Here is a 14176-nt window from a genome sequence, read left to right on the forward strand (position 1 = left end):
CAACAGTGAGAGGCCCGCGTACTGCAAAAAAAAAAAAGATGGTTATCCAAAGAACCCTTAAAACTCAACAATAAGAAAACAAACAACCCAATTTAAAAATAGACCAAGGACCTGAACAGACATCTCACCAGAGATGATATATAGATGGCAAATAAGCATATAAAAAGATGCTCCATTTCATATGTCACCAGGTAACTGCAAATTAAAACAGCAATGATACCACTACATACCTATTAGAATAGCTCAAATCCAAAACACTGACATCACCAAATGTTGGCAAGGATGTGGAACAACAGGAATTGTCCCTCACTGCTGGTGGGAATGCAACATGGTACAGCCACTTTGGAAGACAGTTGGCAGTTACTTACAAAGCAAAACGTAGTTTCACTATCAGATTCCACAATCGTGCTCCTAGCTGTTTACCCAACAGATATGAATACTTATATCCACACAAAAATCTGCATGTGAGAGTTTATAACAACTTCATACATAATTGCCAAAAACTGGAAGCAACCAAGGTGTCTTTCCATAGGTGAATGGATAAACACATTCTGGTACATATATACTATGAAATATTATATAACTGAAAATAGCAATTAAAAGAAATGAGCTATTGGACTTCCTTGGGTGTCCAGTGGTTAAGACTCCACACTTCCAATGCAGGGGACGCATGGGTTTGATCCCTGGTCAGGGAACTAAGATCCCACATGCTGAGTGGCACAGCCAAAAAAAATTTTAAAGTAAAATAAATGAGCTATAAAGCCACAAAAGGACAGGGGTGAAACTTAAATTCATATTGCCGAGGGAAGAAAGGGGCAAGACTGAAAGGTCTCCGATTATTCCTATTACACAGCATTGTGGAAAAGGCAAAACTATGGTAAATAGTAAGAAGATCAGTAGTTGCCAGAGGCTGGGGGGAAAGAGTAGGGGAAGGGAGGGTTGAATAGGTGAAGCAAGTATGGCAAAACTGTATGAGAGTATAATGGTGGATATATAATACTACATATTTGTCAAAACCTATAGAACTTTACAGCACACACAGTGAACCTAACACATGCAAATTAAAACAATATTATTCAGGAGACAACGGGATCCCAGGATAGAATGCAGAATGTGACAAACAATCTAATTGTATTACAAATGTATGAAGCAACCTCACCAAAAGAGTGGGGGAGGACTTCCCCAGTGGCACAGTGGTTAAGAATCCGCCTGCCAATGCAGGGGACACGGGTTCGAGCCCTGGTCCGGGAAGATCCCACATGCTGTGGAGCAACTAAGCCCGTGTGCTACAACTACTGAGCCTGTGCTCTAGAGCCCACGAGCCACAACTACTGAAGGCCACGCGCCTAGAGCCCGTGCTCTGCAACAAGAGAAGCCACCGCGATGAGAAGCCTGCACACCGCAACAGAGTAGCCCCCACTCACCGCAACTAGAGAAAAGCCCGCACACAGCAAAGAAGACCCAACACAGCCAAAAATAAATAAATTTGTTAAAAAAAAAAAAAAAAGTGGGGGAAAGAGTGCTGGCCTAAGAAACTGTGATGATGAGTCGGGTCTGTAGAATAAAGGCAAGAAGATCCGCACATAAGCACTATATCATGAGGGTGAGAGTTAATAATTCTGATGCTAGCAGACATGAGTATTGGAATTGAACAATTAAGCAAATGGATGGCAGGTTACAGAAGTCAGGTTTCTCACTGTTGGAGTCGGGGTTTACAGACAAGCAAGGGGAGGAGGCTAGAATGATCTGTGTGGTGACGGTGTGGCGGAGACATCAGCATGAATTCATGTTTAGCTAAATACAGACAAAGATGGTTACATCCAGAAATAGTTATAGGTATGTGTGTACACAACAGAACAGTATACACAAACATACTTTTTGCTGTCAGCTGAGAGGGTCTAGAAGCAAAGACAGCACAGTAGCAATAAATTACTGAGTGCCCAGATTTTGATTTATAATAACCATTCTCCAATAAAAGGAACCAGGTTCCCCTAATATGACTGATACTAGGACTGGGACAAGAAATATGCAAGATGAGCCTGGAGCATCTTATAGGTCCAGAAGGTAAGGAAGTACACACATGCACACGTGCACCCACACTGATCATGTCAAAGGGATACAGGAGCAAACTGAAGGGGGGCCCCTAGTGGCCAAAGCTGGAATAATTTGAGCAACAAAAGTGATATTAAGACTATAACCCAAAGTAAAAAATAAATATCCATGATATTTATTTTTTACATACTGATATACTGATCAGTACTTACATACTGATATAAATAAATTATTCAACAAATAAATAAACACTGACATACACTGAATGTTTGTGTCCCCCCAAATTCATGTGTTGAAACCTAATCCCCATGCCATGTTTTCTGGAGGTGGGGCCTTTGGGAGGTAATTAGGAGCCGTCATGCATGGGATTAGACTCCTTATAAAAGATACCCCAGTAGATAACTAACAAGGACCTACTGTATAGCACAGGGAACTATACTTAATATCTTGTAATAACCTATAATGGAAGAGAATGTTAAAAAAAAGAATATATATCTATAAATATATCTATATAAATAAAATAACTGAATCACTTTATTATACACCTGAAACTAACACACTATAAAACAACCATATTTCAATAAAATTTTTTAAAAAAGAGAGACCCCGGAGAGAGCCCTCACTCCTTCAGCCATGTGAAGACACAGTGAAAATTTGGCTGTCTATGAACCAGAAAGCAAGCCCTCACCAGACACCCAATCCGTCGGCACCTTGGTAGTGGACTTTCCAGCCTCCAGAACTGTGAGAAACAAATTTCTGTTCTTTGCAAGCTACTAATGGTATGGTATTTTGTTATAGCAAGTCTATGGTATTTTGTTATAGCAGCCCAGACAGACTAAGACAAATGGATAAGAGACAAATCTCTCATGCAGAAAAATTCCCAATAATGTATGTAGATACTCTGCCTTCAAGGAGGGGGAGCATAACTCCCCACTCCCTAAGTGTGGGCTGTGCAGAGTGACTTCCTTCCAAAAAATACAGTACGGAAAGTGGGTGGGAGGAAGAGCATCTTTACAATCGAGAAGCCCAACAAGCAATTCATCAACCAAATGACCAAAGCCAAGGTGAACAATCATGTTGACAGCATACACCCTTGATAGGATGTGATGAAAATGGCACTTCGCCTCTGTGGTCTTCTTCCTCCAACCCACAGTTTTTTAAAAATTTATTTATTATTTATTTTATTTATTTATTTTGACTATGCTGGGTCTTAGTTGCAGCATGCATCTGGGATCTAGTTCTCCAACAAGGGACCCAACCTGGGCCCCCTGTATTGGGAATGCGGAGTCTTACCCACTGGACCACCAGGGAAGTCCCTCCAACCCCCAGTTTAACCATGAGTAAAAAAACAAATTCCAAACATCCTGCAAAATACCTGACCAGGACTCCTCAAAACTGTCAAGGTCATCACAAATAAGGAAGGTCTGAGAAACTGTCACAGCCAAGAGGAGCCTAAGGAGACATGACAAATGTAACGTGGTGTCCTGGAACAGAAAAAAAAAAAAGATATTAGGTTTAAAACTAAGGAAATCCGAATAATGTATATTAATAATAAAGTATCAATACTCGTTCATTAATTGTAACAAATGTACCATACTAATGTTAGATGTTAATAATAAGAAAAACTGACTGTGGGATATATGGGAATTCTCTGCACTGCCTATGCAATTTTTATGTAAAGCTAAAGCTGTTCTAAAAAATAAAGTCCTGGCGACTTTCCTGGCAGTTCAGTGGTTAAGACTCCACGCTTCCAATGCAGGGGGTGTGGGTTCGATTCCTTGTCGGGGAAATAAGATCCCACATGCTGTGTGGTGTGGCAGGAGGGGGGGGAAATTAAAAATAATATCTATCTATCTATCTATTTATTTATTTGGCTGCATTGGGTCTTAGTTGCGGCTCGCAGGCTTCTCTCTAGTTGTGGCACGTGGGCTCAGTAATTGTGGCACGTGGGCTTAGTTGCCCCGTGGCATGTGGGATCTTAGTTCCCCAACCAGGGATCGAAGCCACATCCCCTGCATTGGAAGGCAGATTCTTAAGCACTGGACCACCAGGGAAGTCCCCAAAATAAAGTCTACTTCTTTTAAAAAAAAAAGGAGGAGTCCTTAAAATCATCATCTCATCATTTCTGTGGACTTTGAAGGTATTTTGCTGGTGTCCTTAAATAAATAATCCTATGTTCTGGAGGGTCTATTGATTTTAAGTGTAAATTAAAAATTTTGGATAATCATTTAAAGAACAGAAACAGTATGTAAACTAGTAGAAGGACAAACAGAATTATTGTGGGGAGAATTTAATCTAAAAGAAAACAAAAAGGAGGGGGAGAAAAAAGAAACCCAGAAAAACTGAATAGGTAGAACAAAAATAAGACAGAAGACAGAAACCCAAATATATCAGCCATCACAATCCATGTAAATGGATTAAACTATCCAGTTCAAGGGCGAAGACTATCAGGTTGGTTTTTAAAATACCCAGCTATATTCTGTTTTCAAGAGAAATTCCTATAACATAAAACTGCAAAAAGATTAAAAGTGAAAGGTTAGAAAAAGATATACCAGAAAAATACCAACCAAAATAAAGCTGGCTTAGCTATATTATTATCAGATCAAATAGTCTTAGGCAAAAAGCATTAATAGAGACAAAGAGCATATATCAGATTGTATTTTGCAATGATGGCTGCAACAATACTCCATCCCACTGCGGTCTTCTATAATTTTGTCATTCATTCACAAAGTCTAAGTCCTCTCCCTTTGAATCTGGGCAGATTTGTGACTTGCTTGTAAGTTGCAGAATATACAAGAAGTGATAATATATGACTTCAAGTCAGAAAAAATAATGCACTGCCACCTTGTTCTTGGCAACACTTGAGAGCTGTTGTGTAAACAGTCCAACCACCCTGAGGCTGCTATCCTGGGTGGAAGCCTAAATTGGCCCAGGAAAGTAATCCACATGATTACCTGAAGAAGCCCTGTGATTACCTGAAGAAAGAGAAGCATGTCCAGCCAGCCCCCAGCTTCTCCAGCCCTCAGACTATTCCAGCTTTCATGATTTCAACTGCATAAGACTTATAGACAGAAACAGTCAACTGACCCCATCCCCAATTTCTATTTATTTATTTTTTTTTATGGCTGTGCCACACAGGGATCTTAGTTCCCTGACCAGGGATTGAACCTGTGCCCCCTGCAGTGGAAGCACAGAGTCCTAACCATTGGACTGCCAGGGAATTCCCCCATGCCGAATTTTTTTTTTTTTTTTTTTTTTGCGGTACGCGGGCCTCTCACTGTTGTGGCCTCTCCCGTTGCATAGCACAGGCTCCGGACGCGCAGGCTCAGCGGCCATGGTTCACGGGCCCAGGCGCGCTGCGCCATGTGGGATCTTCCCAGACCAGGGCACGAACCCGTGTCTCCTGCATCGGCAGGCGGACTCTCAACCACTGCGCCACCAGGGAAGCCCTAAAATTATGTTTTATTCAGCAGACTTTCTGAGGACTTAAGCCCAGGATACAGCCTCTCAGATAACTCTAAGGGACTGTTCTGAAGAGGTAAGGGAGGAGCCAGGATACATAGAGGAGTTTTTGCAAAAAAATAAACAAAAAACACACAAAGAAACAACAAACAAATGAAAAACAACAAAAAGCCCAGGTAGTTGGAACATCAAAAGATTACTGTTAATTAAAGAGAAAACAGACATCTCAAGTTAATGAATTTAGTGCTTTTCTATGTATGGGAAGATGCAAGAGTCTGGGCTCATTGAAATCATTCCTTTGATATGCACCTTAGCTATCTAGGGCTAGTATCCTGTTTTTCTTCATCTGAATCCCTTCAGGGTGTAATAGGGAATTCTATTACAAGTTAATCACTAAAGGGATGTTGCCTATAAGCTTGAATTATAATGACCCACCTCTGGGACCCCTGCCTCCCAGGTGATGAGCACTAAGCTAAAATCCCTTTGTTTGGCTCACATCCAGACCAGGCCCACCTGTGAATGACTACAGGAAGGAGGAAACTAACACATCCCCTCCTGAGGCTGACCAGAACCAGGAAATGTTTGACTTTACTCCCTCCCCTTTTAGTATAAATGAAGCCTGAATTCTAACTCAGGCAAGATGGTTCTTTGGGACATGAGTCCACCATCTTCTCGGTCTGCTGGCTTTCTGAATAAAGTCGCTATTCCTTGCCCCAACAACTCATCTCTCAATTTATTGGCCTGTCGTGCAGTGAGTAGTATGAGCTTGGACTTCGTAGCAAGGATGCCCAGTGAGGCTGCTGCAGTGGCTGATGGCCTGATGGCAGGAACATCCCTTTTTTTTTTTTACTGATACAGCAGGTGACATTTTTTCGTCCACAGAGAGTTGAAAAATAGGCAAAACTAAGGTATGATGTGGGAATTTGATTAGTGATTCTCTTTGAGGGATAGGAACTGGAAGGGGGCACTGCAGGGAGGGCTCATGGGCGCTGGTCATGTTCTGTTTCCTGAGCTGGGTACTGCTTATATGGGTGTATTTGGTTTGTGAAAAATCAAGCTATAAATCTATGACTGGTTGTGTTAGTCTTGGTCCTCCAAGAGCAGATGCCAAGATGGTATTAGATTTGCATAGGACTGATCGGGGAAAATTCTATGAGTATAAAGGGAAAGGGAACCAGAGGAAGCCAGTGGACCTGTCAGACTATGGTGCAGGTCTGACCCCTGTGAAGGAAAGAGGGAAGGAAGGAAATAGGTAAGGGAGGTCTGAGACTGCTGTAGAGATATTTTTTTTTAATAGATCTTTACTGGAGTATAATTGCTTCACAATACTGTGTTACTTTCTGTTGTACAACAAAGTGAATCATCCATATGCATACATATATCCCCACATCCCCTCCCTCTTGAGCCTCCCTCACACCCTCCCTATCCCAGCTCTCTAGGTCATCGCAAATCACCAAGCCGATCTCCCTGTGCTATGTTGCTGCTTCCCACTAGCTATTTTACATTCGGTAGTGTATATATGTGGATGCTACTCTCACTTCACCCCAGCTTCGCCCTCCCACCCCATGTCCTCAAGTTCATTCTCTATGTCTACCTCTTTATTCCTGCCCTGCAAATAGGTTCATCAGTACCATTTTTTTTGTTTTTGTTTTTAGATTCCACATATATGCGTTAGCATACGGTGTTTGTTTTTCTCTTTCTGACTTACTTCACTCTGTATGACAGACTCTAGGTCCATCCATCTCACTACAAATAACTCAATTTTGTTTCTTTTTATGGCGAGTAATATTCCACTGTATATATGGGCCACATCTTCTTTATCCATTCATCTGTTGATGGACATTTAGGTTGGTTCCATGTCCTGGTTATTGTAAATAGTGCTGCAATGAACATTGTGGTACGTGTCTTTTTGTTTTTGTTTTTTGAATTTTTGAATTTATTTTTTATACAGCAGGTTCTTATTAATTATCTATTTTATACATATTAGTGTATATATGTCAATCTCCCAATTCATCACACCACCACCACCAACCCTGCCACTTCCCCCCTTGGTGTCCATACGTTTGTTCTCGACATCTGTGTCTCTATTTCTGCTCTGCAAACAGGTTCATCTGTACCATTTTTCTAGGTTCCACATATATGCGTTAATATACGATATTTGTTTTTCTATTTCTGACTTACTTCACTGTATGACAGTCTCTAGATCCATCCACATCTCTACAAATGACCCAATTTCGTTCCTTTTTATGGCTAATATTCCATTGTATATATGTACCACATCTTCTTTAATCATTTGTCTGTTGATGGGCATTTAGGTTGCTTCCATGTCCTGGCTATTGTAAATAGTGCTGCAATGAACATTGGGGTGCATGTGTCTTTTTGTTGTTGTTGTTGTGGTACGCGGGCCTCTCAGTGTTGTGGCCTCTCCCGCTGTGGAGCACAGGCTCCAGACGCGCAGGCTCAGCGGCCATGGCTCACAGGCCCAGCCGCTCCGCGGCATGTGGGATCTTCCCGGTCCGGGGCACAAACCCCTGTCCCCTGCATCGGCAGGTGGACTCTCAACCACTGCACCACCAGGGAAGCCCACATGTGTCTTTTTGAATTATGGTTTTCTCTGGGTATATGCCCAGTAGCGGGATTGCTGGGTCATATGGAGTTCTATTTTTAGTTTTTTAAGGAAACTCCATACTGTTCTCCACAGCGGCTGTATCAATTTACATTCCCACCAACAGTGCAGGAGGGTTCCCTTTTCACCACACCCTTTCCAGCATTTATTGTTTCTAGATTTTTTTTTGTTTTTGAATTTTATTTTATTTATTTTTTATATAGCAGGTTCTTATTAGTTATGTTTCTAGGTTTTTTGATAATGGCCATTCTGAACGGTGTAAGGTGATACCTCATTGTAGTTTTGATTTGCATTTCTCTAATAATTAATGCTGTAGAGATTTAAGAAACTTTCAGCAAGGCCTACTGCAAGCCCTGGGATCAAAGTTACTGTAGTGGGGCTTCCCTGGCAGCTCAGTGGTTAAGAATCCGCCTGCCAATGCAGAGGACATGCGTTCGAGCCCTGGTCTGGGAAGATCCCACGTGCCGCGGAGCAACTAAGCCTGTGCGCCACAACTACTGAGCCTGCAGTCTAGAGCCTGCGAGCCACAACTACTGAAGCCCATGTGCCTAGAGCCCGTAGGCTGCAACAAGAGAAGCCACCCAATGAGAAGCCTGCTCACCGCAACTACAGAAAAGCCCGAGCGCAGCAACAAAGACCCAATGCAGCCAAAAATAAAAATAAATTAAAAAAAAAAAAAGTTACTGTAGTGTAAGTGCCTGACAGTAAGCTTTTTTTTTTTTTAATTTTAAGTACCTGAAATTAAGCTTTCGATTGCTGAGGCATTCATTTCAAAGACACGCACCTCAAACATTTTGTGGAACACAGTTACTAGTTAAACAAATAGATAAGGAGACAGGATGCCCCCACCCAAGAAGTCCCTCCCCCACTTTTTTCTTTTAGCCCAGCGGCTTGTGAGATCTTAGTTCCCTGACCAGGGATTGAACCTGCCTCTTCGGCAGTGAAAGTGCAGAGTCCTAACTGCTAGACCCCCAGGGAATTCCCCAAAATTCCCCTTTTAGAAAGTCCTGGGTAACCTACATAACTGACTGCTTGAGTGACCCCACTTTTCCCTTCCTGTGTCCTAATTCTGGCTCTTCTGTTTTAAATTTGCCAATAAAGAGTGAACCTGTGAAACCCTAGGCACCTCATCCTCAACCCCAATAAAGGCAAAACCCCAGGTGCATGCTCTCTCTCTCTCTCTACCTGTGACCTTGCTGTGTGGCCCCAGACGTGCCAGGTACCCTCCAGGACTTGTAATAAACCTTTTCTTTTCCCCCCAAAGTTCCCTAATGGTTGTTGCTGAGGTGTATCTTGCAATCACAAGGACTAGTCCATCCACGACACTGGCTCCAGTTGGGGAAATGTCTGGGGTGTGGGGGGCTCCCACTGGTAGTACAGGACCCCCAGACACTCCTAGCCAATAGCATCACTATCGATGATAGGCTGAGACTGACACAAAACAGTCACCCAACAGAGGAGTCCTGTGACTCCAAGGACCAGGCCTCCCTCAGTATCCTTGCTGTGCTCAGTCATTGGCTGGGAGCCCATGGGAAGCACAGCCTTTGCACTAGCACTCGATGGGTTTCAGAGCACAGCTGGGGCGATTGGGCAATTGTGCTCCCCACAGTAGGAGGCCTGAGAGACATGTTTTGAAGCCACTACAGTCTACCCCTTGCACCACATACATTTACTTCTCCACACAGGTTCAGAGATAGTTCCATGGGCCTCGCTTCCTGAGTGGAACCTAAGAAAAGGGATGCTACTAGAATAAACCATAACCTCCATTGCTTTGGTTGATCCGTGACTCAGGGCTGCAGTTGGTATTCATCTTCTTCCACCATCCATCCTAACCTCACCTGAGTCTCAGCTCTTACCTCAGCAGGTCTTGATAGCATAACCCAAACCTTATTGCTGAGGGTCGTGAACCCTTGGTATGTTAGCTCTTTTCATGCCAGGGGTAATTCATGTGTCCATTCTCAGTTGCAGTGGGCAATGGAGTGCCAGGAGGCTCCCAAGCAGCTCACCTGGGTTCTGCACGTGTTGTCCCATGCCCATTGTGAACATTGGGGTGCATGTGTCTTTTTGTTGTTGTTGTGGTACGCGGGCCTCTCAGTGTTGGTAACTAAAGATCCCGCATGCTGCGTGGTGCGGCCAAAAAATAAAGAGGATCAGAAACACTTCTCATTCTCATGGAATTGACAATAATATTCATTTAGTTTTACGTTGGGGCTATGTTAACTCTCCTGCCCTCTGTTATAATACTAGTCTGAAGAGATCTGGATCATCGGAACAGCCCACAGATGTGACACTGATCTGTTACACTGATATCATGCTGATCAGACAGGACATGTAGAGAGGGCTCTGAAGCAGGTCCTGGCTGCAGAGCAAACCGTGCGAAAAATTCTTCTTCAAACCTGCTGGTCCCTGTGCACAAGAAGGTCAAAGTACCCATGTGGTAGCCACAACTTATAATTCAATGGAACCCTTTCTGTGTCCCCTGGGAAAAGCATGTCCTCTTTGAGGACCAGGGTCTCCAACATTGCAGAGCTCAGAGTTACAGGAATGGGAAGCACAATATTCTCCCAGTGAGTCATTGGGAGTAAGTGGGTTGGCTTATCACAGAGTATTTCCTCCAAGCTGGTACCTCAGCTATGCTTGTAGAAGGCTGTTCCAGCATTCTGTGATGCTGGATGTCTCTGGATGGTGCAGTAGGTGGTATATCCATGGGATCCCAAGGCCATGGGCCTACTCCTACACCTCTCTGCATGTAAAACAGGTCCCTGGTTGAAGGCTATGATACGTGGGATTCCATGCTTGTAGATCAGGCATTCCATAGGCTGCTGAATAGTGGCTCTGGCTGAGTCTGCAGGCAGACAAGGCAGACCCTTGCCCAGGTTAGGTATCTCTCTCTCTGAAGACAAACTGGTGACATTTCCAGGACAGAAAGGCCCACTGTAGCTGAATTGTCAAGTGGCCAGTTGGTCTCCTCAAGGAATAGTGGCATACTGGGGGCTCAGTGTTTTCTCTATTTCTCTCATCCAGCCATATGCCTCTACCTCAGATCTCCTTATCTCTACATTCTAGTCCTTTTCCTTCCAGATCCCCTTCCAGACAGCCAGACCACTGACCACTGCTCAGGAACCTATCTGTATTTTCAACTTAGGTCACTTTTCCTTCCATAAAAAGCGGATGACTGCTTGCAGCTCCACCTATTGGGAAGATTTTCCATCTCCACTGTCTTTCAAGACCAACTCTGAAAGTGGCTGCTATGTAGCTGTGGTCTATTTTTGCTTTGCACCTGTGCACTGAGCCAACCTGTCCATAAACCAAGCTTGAGTCTTTTCCTCCTCGTTTTCAGCTAGTCATGTGGGACCTCCATACAGGCTTAGGGGCAAACAGGGAAGGGATTTTGGAGCAACTGTTGTGTGCAATAGGGGTCCTAGGCTACTCGCTCATGCAGCTTACTTGTGCCCTCTGGTCCCAGGAGGGCTTGATTATATTTACAATGACCTCTGCTGGGCCCATTTACTTTTATTCCTCACTGTGTCCAAAATAACCCAACTCATAATTGGAAGTTCTGAACTTGGTCACTTGATGACAAATGGCCAACTGTTTTATACCAGGGCTCAGTAACAAGCCTGCAGGTATTTCTTCAATGGTGTACACTTCTCTGCAGTAGGTGGCATGACCTTGCCCAAGAATTCCAGAGTTCTGCATTGTGATTCTCCCACTGGGGCTTGCATAAGCTCTATACTGAATCTTTCCCTCCGCTGACTCCACCAACACCATAGGGTCTGCTGGATCCGATGGTCCAAGTGGGGCACGGTTTGCTCTGCAGCCAGGACCTGCTTCAGAGCCCTCTCTACATGTCCTGTCTGATCAGCATGATATCAGTGTAACAGATCAGTGTCACATCTGTGGGCTGTTCCGATGATCCAGATCTCTTCAGACTAGTATTATAACAGAGGGCAGGAGAGTTAACATAGCCCCAATGTAAAACTAAATGAATACTATTGTCAGTTCCATGAGAATGAGAAGTGTTTCTGATCCTCTTTATTTTTTGGCCGCACCACGCAGCATGCAGGATCTTAGTTACCAGACCAGGGATCGAACCCGAGCCCCCTGCATTGGAAGCGTGGAGTCTTAACCACTGGACCGCCAGGGAAGTCCTGATCCTCTTTTCTAAGTGGAATGTAAAAGAATGAACTTGCTAAATCAATGGCAACAAACCATATACCTCAAGCCTTATTAATCTGCTCTAGCAATGAAACAATTTCAAGCGCATCAATTGTGATCAGGGCTATTACTTGCTTGAGTGCACAGTAATCTATAGTCATTCTCCAGAATCAATCCAGTTTCTGCAGGCACCAGACTGATGAATTAAACAGAGATGTGATAGAGACCACCACCTCTGCACCTTTTATAACTTTCATGGTGGCACCAATCTTTGCCATCCTTCCTTCTCTCCTGCCCCACTTCTGGAACACTCCTTGGTCTTCTGCTGGGAGCACCACATGACCCTGGTTTTCCTCACACCTCTCTGGCAAGTTCATTCAAAGTTCTGCCAGCTCACCTTCCCCTAGCTGGTTTTCATTTCATTTCATTTTTCGCTGTTTGTAGAATCACTAGGTTTTTACTTTACTTTAGCTTTAATTGAAAGTACATAATAAAATGCACATTGTTCAAAACAAGCACTAGCCAGTGTTTAATGTCTGTATTTACCTTTAAAGGGTGAGTTCTATCACTACAACTTTGGGTAAGGTCACATTCACAGGGCCTCAAATTCAAAATTTTGAGGCAGGGGCTTCCCTGGTGGCGCAGTGGTTGAGAGTCCGCCTGCCAATGCAGGGGACACGGGTTCGTGCCCCGGTCAGGGAAGATCCCACGTGCCACGGAGCAGCTAGGCCCGTGAGCCGTGGCTGCTAAGCCTGCGCGTCCGGAGCCTGTGCTCAGCAACGGGAGAGGCCACAGCTGTGAGAGGCCCGCGTACCAAAAAAAAAAAAAAAAAAAAAAGAGGCAATCTTGTGACTTCCCTGGTGGTCCAGTGGTAAAAAGTCCACCTTACAATGCAGCGGACACAGGTTCAATCCCTGGTCAGGGAACTAAGATCCCACACGCTGAGGGGCAACTAAGCCGGTGCGCCACAACTACGGAGCTCTCGCGCCTCATCTGGAGCCCATGTACCGCAAACTACAGAGCCTACATGCTCTGGAACCAGAGCGCCACAACTAGAGAGAGAAAAACCCTCATGCCGGAACTAGCGAGAAGCCCACGCACCACGACCGGGAGCCTGTCAGTTACAACGAAAGATCCCCCATGCCTCAGTGAAGATCCCATGTGCCGCAGCAGTCAAAAATAACTTAAATAATAAATAAATAAATAAAATTTTGAGGCAATCTCCAAATGGAGTTTAGAGGCCTGAAAGAAGAAAACATCAAATTTTACAAATTTTACCTGCTTCCCAGACCACACCACTTGGTGTGAATATTTGTATAAATTTGTAATTATTCTTTGAGGAACACACTACGAAATTTGTGTATACATATTAAAAGCTCAAAACGTCTTAAATGTGCATTTTAAATATACCACGAGTTCTGTAATTCTGCTTGGTCTTTCGTCATTTTTCAACCCTCCGCTAAGGCTCAGAAAATATAAGTGGCCTCTCGAGTCTCTCCACCCCTGTGAAGAAAAAAGTCTGCTTTTGCTCTGTTTATCCCGGTAACAGCGAATGGACAAAAGTAAAAGCCAATAGCCACCAGCGAAGCGCGCCCAGCTTCACTTACCGCCGAGGCGGCCTCTCAGACAAGGGAAACTCGTACTCCCACACCTCTGAGTGCTTCTCCCCTCTGCATCCCAGAAGGCGCTGCGTCGCCTCTAAGCCTTCCGCCCCCTTCCATCCCAACAGGCAACGGGGCTTATAACGTCAAACGCTCGTCATCAGGATGATTATAGAAATGCCTGAATATACGCCCATGCTTAAACATTAAAAATGTCTGTAACAGGCTCACCGATGAGAAAGAGCCCAAAAGATATGTCTTAGCGATTTTTTTTCAG

At 44.0% G+C, this 14176-nt stretch overlaps 1 protein-coding gene across 4 annotated transcripts in view; it reads right to left on the reverse strand.

Annotated features, from left to right (window-relative positions):
• TCN2 (transcobalamin 2) overlaps window positions 1-13988 on the reverse strand; it is a 32405-nt gene extending 18417 nt beyond the window's left edge. For 3 of the 4 annotated variants that reach the window (XM_082853121.1, XM_082853118.1, XM_082853119.1), the window contains exons 1-2: window positions 13906-13988; window positions 3428-3536 (exon numbers count right to left, since the gene is read on the reverse strand). The gene's annotated coding sequence lies outside the window, so the exon portion shown is untranslated. Of the gene's footprint in view, window positions 1-3427; window positions 3720-13905 lie in introns of those variants that run through there. The other variant, XM_082853120.1, reaches the window with a different exon arrangement.
• Window positions 13989-14176: the final 188 nt, after the last annotated feature.

Source organism: Leucopleurus acutus, assembly GCF_964270905.1.
Source record: "Leucopleurus acutus genome assembly, chromosome: 13".
Classification (NCBI taxonomy): Eukaryota; Metazoa; Chordata; class Mammalia; order Artiodactyla; family Delphinidae; genus Leucopleurus; species Leucopleurus acutus.